General features: G+C 39.6%; 1 non-coding gene across 1 annotated transcript; it reads right to left on the bottom strand.

Moving 5' to 3' along the window:
• Nucleotides 1–7529: 7529 nt before the first annotated feature.
• Nucleotides 7530–7591, bottom strand: LOC114674998 (U7 small nuclear RNA). Its single transcript, XR_003726085.1, has one exon. It is a non-coding gene; the product is annotated as a U7 small nuclear RNA (small nuclear RNA).
• Nucleotides 7592–8889: the final 1298 nt, after the last annotated feature.

Below are 8889 nucleotides of genomic sequence, written 5' to 3'. Positions count from 1 at the left end.
ATTAAATATTTAACAGCAATGTAAAACAGAGTGACAACATTTTGAGTGTATGTGCAAATCAAGGTATTTCTTTCCCCGGGGTTTTGGAAGCATGTGGGACACGAAGAAGATAGTCTAGTAGTAACGGCAGCTTCTCTCCGAGGTAAATACTCGTCAGGAACAAAACATAATTCAACTGCACTCTTCTTTTCTGAAAAGGTTGCCTGTGGAATATCAATCATAAAGTCCTTTCTATTTCTTAAGAGCTATTAGTGCCTGGCCCCTTGGCTTCATTAAGATGCTTTTTCTCAATATGTTATTTTATTTTAGACTGCATCCCACTTCTCAGCTACACAGTGCACACTGCAATTTCTAGGCTCCTGAGGGAGACGTCCACTATGCCCCTCAATGACTGACATACAAGGACAAGGTAGCAATGGAGAGAAAGGTGGATTTGTTGGCACTAAGTCGTAAACATTTTTTAAACCCTAGAGGTTAAAAGAGAGTTTGGCCAAGCCTCTGAGACAGAGTGCTGTATCATTTAACTGACACTAACATCACCATGCTCCCCACTAGGCAGGGATCAGTCTCCCGGCCTGTTAATTGCACCCGATGTTCTGGTGGAGCTAAAGAAGCTAGAAGTTTTGAGAGTCCCTGCTGCCAGACCTCAGTGTTGCCTAAGCAAGCATTAAGAGACTATGGTAATAATAGGTGTGCTTACACCAAATAAAAGGTTTCATTAATCAAGCCATATTGAGATAAACCTGTCAGTGGACAGAGGCGACCAGAAATCAAATGCTGTGAAAGTTCTGACAGATTGTTAAATAGAAACCCTTTAAAATAGAATTTAATTTACTGTGATATTATAGATATTTATGCATCAATAGGCAAGTGCAGATTGAGTTCAGAGGTCGGCTCTGGTATTTGAAAAATAAAAGCACAGGATGAAACAAAAGGTGACAGTTACCTTTGTCTGAAATTAGGGTTCATTAGACTAAATGGGAAGGTTTTAACTGATTCATGTAGGGAACTGAAGCACAGCATGTGATGTGGTGTGCAATATTGGATAACAGGCAAATCCAATTAAGGGATCTTTATCCTGTTAAAGACTTGTCTACAAACTTAAAAAAAATCCAAAGGCCAGCCACAGAAGAGCTCAGTCAGTCATCGTCAGTGGTAGTTATCTCTCAGACCCTAATAGGTGAACATGTTTCCTTTGTGGCATTGTAGCCAGGAGTGTTAGATTTTGAAGGCAGACAGACCTGGGTTCAAAGTCCAGCTTTGCTACTTATTAGGTGTATGACTTTTGACAAATTACCTTCTTTTAGCTTCAATATCCTAATCAGTAAAACAAAAGTATTGCCAGTACTACCTCACAGGGCTGCTGTGAGGACTGAGATCAAGTTTGCAAAGTACTTAGCGTGGTGGCTGGCGGTGCTCAACAAACAATAGTTACTAGTTCTTCCTTTTTCTTCTCCTTTCCTTCTCTCCCTCTTTTCTTTTTCCAGTTCCCTCTTTTTGCCTTTTGTCTCCTCTTCCTTGTTTCTTTTTTCCCTCTGCCTGTCACACAGGAGCAACCACTGGCACAGCAGCACCTCCAGGCATTTTGCAGCCTCTTTGAATCGAAGGGCCCGCTGACCTTTGATTTGTGGGCAGAGTTCAAAATGAAGTTATAAAAGGCCTCTTCATTCAGATTGCCTCATTCATGGAAGACTGTTGGAAGTTCCTTGGCTGTATAATGTCTGAAACTTGCTTGTTCAAACTGATAGAATTAAGTTCTAGACTCTACCAAATTGATCCATGGGTATAATCTTTCCTTGAAGCCAAACCAGCACATTGCCACAAATTTCTTATTGACTAGTAGCTAGAAATACGTGATGAAGCATTAGGAAGAATTGTTTAATACATTTTTTTAAGAATTCCACACCCCAAATGTTTTTTTCTTACAGTTGGCCTTATGTATTTCAGCCTCCTGACTTGTTTGCAACACTTCTATACTTCCTGGGTTTTGTTTTGTATTGTAATGTTTCTGTTTCTTAGTCTTTCTGTCCCATTCTACTTATCCTGGCTGACAGAGAAAGTCATTTAAAAAAAAAAAAAAAAGTTTGAGCCAGGCACAGTGGCTCACACCTTTCTCATCCCAGCACTTTGGGAGGCCAAGGTGGGAGAATTGCTTGAGCCCAGTACTTCAAGACCAACCTGGGCAACATAAGGAGACCCCATCTCTATAAATAAAAAAGAAAAAATAGTTTGAATAATGTCTTAGTGAATAGTGAGGTCACAGAATGGAGTCTCTGTAAAGAAACATAGACAGTACCTTACAAATACGTGAAAGGGAATAGGCAGGCAACATACAATCCTGTTACTACCACTCCCAGGTCTCTAGAAAACAGCCAAGACAGAGTCAAGATGCCACACACAGCTGTGTGTCTTTGAGAAAGTAATTTGTCCTCCCCGAGCTCTCTCTCTGGTTTGGATGTACCTCCTCTATACTCTACCTGAACCCTATAAATACCTCTATCACCATTGAAATTATCGGCCCTACCACTAACCTATAAACATTTTAGCACAGATGTTATTATCTTATTTATTTTTGTATCCCCTGGCCAGTGGTGGTGCTCTTTACAAGTGTCTATTGAACAGATTAAAATGTTCATATCTAGGCCTATGTTAAATGATCCCTTGAATCCCCTCCACATTTATTAACTGAAAGTGGCATAACTGACCTGTGTGTAAAGATAAAATGACTAAGAACACTTGAAATGATTTAATACTAAAATAGTAGCTCTCAGAAAACTTACCCTTAAACAAAAGTTTGCACAAACCATAACTCTCTTTTAAATTTGCTGGTGTCATTTTGGATTTCATCTTTACTTCTATCTGTTTGAATAGAGCCATACTTTAAAGAGAATTGGAAAAAGAATAGAAGTATATTTCAATTCTCAGCAACTACCAGCTCCTCCAAAAAGTAAATCACTTAACTTTCCTGTTCTTCAGTTTTCTTTTTAATCAAATGAAAATACTGAATACAGACCAAATAAATATAGTGTGATTGCTTATAAGGGTCAAATCTCACAATTAAAATCTCCATTTACTATTATTATTTCTTTTAAGAAAATTAAGAATGCTAGAGACTGGGCACAGTGGCTCATGTCTGTAATCCCAGCACTTTGGGAGGCTGAGGCGGGTGGATCATGAGGTCAGGAGTTCGAGACCAGCCTGGTCAACATGGTGAAACCCCATTTCTACCAAAAATACCAAAATTAGCCAGGTGTGGTGGTGGGCACCTGTAATCGCAGCTACTTGGGAGGCTGAGGCAGGAGAATCACTTGAACCCAGGAGGAAGAGGCTGCAGTGAGCTGAGATCACACCATTGCACTCCAGCCTGGGTGACAGAGCAAGACTCCATCTCAAAAAAAAAAAAAAAAAAAAAAGCTAGAGAGCCAAGCACAGTGGTGTGCATCTGTAATCTCAGCTATTGGGAGGCTAAGGTGGGAAGATAGCTTGAGCCCAGGAGTTCAAGACCAGCGTGGGCAACATAGCAAAACCCCATCTCATAAAATCAATTAATTAATTAAGGATATCTAGCTTTTATCTTCTCAACTATATTAGTTATCTATTGCTGCATAACAAATTATCCCCAAAATGTAACAGCTTAAAACAACAAGCATTTATTATCTTACACAGTTTCTGGGGTCAAGCATCTGAGAGTGGCTAAGGTGATGGCTCTGGCTCAGGGTCTCTCATGAGGTTACATTCAAGCAACCTCAGGTGCTGCAGTCACTTGAAGGTTTGACCAGGGTCGGCAGATCTATTTCCAAGATGGTTCACTCACATGGCTATTGACAGAAGGCTACAAATTCTCATTGGCCATTGGTAGAAGGCCTCAGTTCCTTGCTATGTGGAAAGCTGTCTCAGTACCCACATAACCTGGCAGCCTGCTCTCCCCAGAGTAAAAGATCTGAGAAAGTACAAGGCTGACGCCACAATGTGTTCCACGAGCTAGCCTCAGAAGTGACATACCACTATTTTGCCATATTCTATTAGTCACACAGAAAAACCCCACTATAATGTGGGAAAAGACTCTACAAGCCATAATTACTAGCAGGCAAGGAATCATTGGGGAACATTTTGAGGACTGGCTGCCACACCAATGAAAATAAATATCCACACTAATGGAGCAGAGAAGTAGTAATGTTTTTGGCCTTTCATAGGGTGGAAGGCCAGAGATCAAATGATTTCCCAGGAAGAGAGATTAAACTCTGTACTAAACCACCTCAAATAATACGTTAATTAGCCGGGCGCGGTGGCTCACGCCTGCAATCCCAGCACTTTGGGAGGCCGAGGTGGGCGGATCACAAGGTCAGGAGATCGAGACCATCCTGGTTAACACAGTGAAACCCCATCTCTACTAAAAATAGAAAAAATTAGCCAGGCGTGGTGGCGGGTGCCTATAGTCCCAGCTACTCGGGAGGCTGAGGCAGGAGAATGGCATGAACCCGGGAGGCAGAGCTTGCAGTGAGCCGAGATTGCGCCACTGCATTCCAGCCTGGGCGACAGAGCAAGACTCCATCTCAAAAAAAAAAAAAGGTAATTAGATAAGTAGATAAACTTAAGGTTCTGACTCCTTATTCAAGTTTTGTTTTTGTTTTTGTTTTTCAAGTTTAAACTTCTCTGTCCTGTGGTTTTTATATCCAGAACTCTTCAGTGTATTACTTATCCCCTGAATTCACCAAAAACAAATTCACCTTCCCAAACTTTACCTATAACTGCAGCACTTGGGGTTAGGGGAAAAACATTTTCCCCCTGAGCAATAACTAACATCAATAACCAAGACATAAAATAAACTCACACCTATGGATATACTAACAATGCGGACCATATATTCAATAGGTAGCAGTTAATTTTATCATACCAGTTCTTTTCAACATCTTAGCTGGTTGCACAAAGATCATATGAAACTAGATTCTTTAATTTCAAGGTGAAGAGTATAAAAGTCTGAATCTCTGAGGTTCTAACACATCAATCTCCATCAAAAGATAATTACTCCTATACCCTACCTTCTGTATCCTGCTTGGTGAAAAAGGAAACCGGCAACTGAGACCTGGGTTCTAGCCCCAGCTCTGTCATTAATTTGCTATGTGATATCTGGCAAGTAACTTGACATCTCTGATCCTCAACTTTAAAGACCCAAGGTTAGATCAAAATAACTCTTCCAGGGCTAACATAAATTTGACAATTCTGATTAATCTGTGCTTTCAGGTGAACCCAGATTTCTTATCCTTATCTACTTATAGTTGTGACTCTACACCGATTTTCTTTCTTTTTTTTTTTTTTTTTTAACCACACTGCATCAGAAAACATAGGACATTGGCCATTTCTGAATTTATATTAGGCTTTCCTCCCTAACCTTTCCCCATCTCACCGCATAGTGCTGGAAAAATACTCTGCACTATTCATTGTGGGAAGCTCAACAGAAAAGAAAATACTCAGCCAGTAATGTGATCAATAAAACCAAATTGGAAAGAAATTTAGGTACATGAATATAAAACCAATGTTTAAAAAGTGGTTTCAACCAAAAAATGATTGCTCATAGACATAGACAGGAAGATGTCTTTTCCCAAAGGATTCACTCTTCACAGAGTTCGGCAGCATGATGAAAGGCAGAGGAGTGTGACTCCATGGCAGTAGAAGAAATGATACTCTCATCAGCTGGCAACCAGTTTCCCTCAGAGGAGGTACAGACACAGCTAAGTCAAGCCAAAAGTTATGAATGTCCCCGAATTCCCATGGGAAAACAGTGAAGTGCCAAGAAAGAAGTTTCATCTATTGGGCCTAGATGAGCTTGAAGAAGACAGGGTAGTCCCTTAACAATTTTCTTACAAAGAGAGAAAGCAAGAGAAATATGGGAATGAGGGAAAGAAACAAAGGTAAAGAAGAGAAAGGTTAGAGAAAGAAAGTGGCAGAGAAGCGTTAAGAATGAAAGAGAAGGGGAAAAATTATCCAGCACTAGAGACTCATCAAGAGAGCCCTGATTGTCTTCGTCAATAAGGTATCCTGACCACCTACCAGAGTGCCTGTACAGAACAGGAGTTCAGCATATGTTGAATGAATGAAAGAATGCAGATAAAGAAACAAAAATCAGTTTGGAAAAGGAAAACCAGGATATTCATTTTCTTGCAGTGATGCACTAACTCTAGCTAAAAATTTCATGACCTAAAAAATGTACATGAGGAAGGCTAGAAAAGGTAGCTAGATCAGTACAAATCTATAACCCTTTGAAAAAAAAAAAGAATAAAAATACATGTGCTGCTGTTAAGTATTTTGTCACTTTCTTATTTCCTTTTGTATATTAATAATCTGTCTCAATTAAGTACTTCATAAATATTTTAGGATCTCATGTTAAGAAAGAAATAACATCTTTATTTTTATGCCAGTTCAAAAGAATTTGATGGTTCTAAAAAAAAAAAACACTCACTTTATTTGGCATAGAAACCACATAGTCATCTATGTCATTTCTTAGAGCTCTGTCAATATTTCAGTATTAAAATAAAGTTGTCAAGAAAAAGTAACTGAGTAAAGAAACATTTCAATGTTTTCTAGGACTTTTATCCTTCCAAGAATAAGTTGTCTGCATATGTGTTTCTTTTGGTTAAATACTGACACAAGCTCAAACTATTACAGTTTGAAATTGCAGCTCATTCGACTTTTACAGATTTTACAGATTGTTTTAGATCTTGCTCTAACACAACTATCCCTGTAGGACCAGTCACATTGCCATAGTAATTGTTCCGTGACCACAGTTGTTGCAACTTTGACACAGGAATGACCACAGTTCTAGGTCAGCTTTCATTTCACCCAGATATGAAGACACATTAACAAAAGTAGGACTACACACACATAGACAGAATCACAAATACAATATCTGTTATAGAGAGGAAATAGAATAGTATCCAATTTGACATCACATAAAGACTCAGATGGAAAATACTATCTATTATTTTTTTCCTTCATCAATCTTCTCTTTTAAGAACATGAAGAGATTACTTCCACACAGCATTTTAATCAGATATGCTTTGTTTAAATTAATTATATTATTCAGTGGAAATAAACCACATAGCCTGTTAATAATATATGGAATGTTTTTTTCTAAATTCATATCTGGAAGTAAATAAATATTTTAGAAACCAGACTGAGATTTCTTTCTTTCTTTCTTTCTTTCTTTGAGAGGTAGTCTCACTCTGTCCCCCAGGCTGGAGTGCCATGGCACAATCTCGGCTCATTGCAACCTCTGACTCACGGGTTCAAGCCATTCTCCTGCCTCAACCTCCCGAGTAGCCGGGATTACAGGCACGCGCCACCACACCCAGCTAATTTTTTCTGTATTTTTAGTAGAGACTGGGTTTCACCATGTTGGCTAGAATGGTCTCGATCTCCTGACCTCATGATCCGCCTGCCTCGGCTTCCCAAAGTGCTGGGATTACAGGTGTAAACCACCGCCCCCGGCTGATATTTTTTTCTTAACAAAATTAATTTGTGTTGAGGGGAGAGGGGGCTTTCTGGCAAAAACCAGAAAGCCTGCTAGACAAATTCTAAAAGAGCTGTAGTACTAATAAAATGAGTTTCAAATTATTTTCATGTCACTTTAAAATTTGATTTTTTTGTGGGCTGGGGGGGGCGGGGGGGCCGATCACGGTGGCTCACACCTGTAATCCCAGCACATTGGGAGGCTAAGGCAGGTGGATCACGAGTTCAAGACCAGCCTGGTCAACATAGCGAAACCCCATCTCTATTAAAAATACAAAAAATTAGCCAACCGTGGTGGCACACAGCTGTAATCCTAGCTACTCTAGGAGTAGCTAGGATTGGAGAATTGCTTGAACTAAGGCAGGAGAATTGCTTGAACCCAGGAGGCGGAGGTTGCAGTGAACTGAGATCACAGGTGCCACTGCACTCCAGCCTGGGCGACAGAGCAAGACTCTGTCTCAGAAAAAACAAACAAACAAACAAAAAACATCAATGTCTGATATAAAAAATGTACTGGATGAGATTAATGGAAGGTTAGACATTGCAAAAACAAAACAAAAAACAAAATGGTGACCTTGAAAACATATCACTAGAAACTATCCAAATATAAACACAAAGAGAAAAATATGCAAAAATAAAAAATAAATAAAACAAGAATTAATGAAAGACAGGAAAGAGAGAAGCAAGGGAGAGAGGGAGGGAGGAAAGGAAGGAATATCAGTATCCTGCAAAACAACTTCAAATGGTCTAGTATACCTATAACTGGAATTACCAAAAACAACATGTGAGACAAAAAAAAATTTGAAGAAATATGACTGAAAGTTTTCCAAACTTGTTGAAAACTATAAACCCACAGATCCAAGAATTTCAATATACCCTAAGCACATAAAAGCAAACGATAACGGCCAGGCGCAGTGGCTCACGCCTGTAATCCCAGCACTTTGGGAGGCCGAGGCAGGCAGATCATGAGGTCAGGAGTTCAAGACCAGCCCGACAACATGATGAAACCCCGTCTCTACTAAAAAAAAAAAAAAAATTAGCCAGGCATGGTGGTCGGCGCCAGTAATCCCAGCTACTCAGGAGGCTGAGGCAGGAGAATTACTCGAACCCAGGAGGTGAAGGTTGCAGTGAGCCGAGATCGCGCCATTGCACTCTAACCTGGGTGACAGAGTGAGACTCCGTCTCGAAAAAAAAAAAAAAAAGCAAATGATACCAAGGCACATTATAATCAAATTGCTCAAAACCAGTGATAAAGAGAAAATCTTAAAGGCAGCCAGACAAAAAAGACACATTACTTACAGAGGACAAAAATAAAAATTACAGCAGGTTTCTCATCAGGACAAGCACAAGTGAGAAATCTGAAAAATGTACAAAGTACTGAAA

This window comes from Macaca mulatta, chromosome 1, assembly GCF_049350105.2.
Source record: "Macaca mulatta isolate MMU2019108-1 chromosome 1, T2T-MMU8v2.0, whole genome shotgun sequence".
NCBI classification, from domain to species: domain Eukaryota; kingdom Metazoa; phylum Chordata; class Mammalia; order Primates; family Cercopithecidae; genus Macaca; species Macaca mulatta.
Note: the sequence above shows the minus strand (reverse complement) of the source record. Positions and strands in the feature narration are given on the sequence as shown.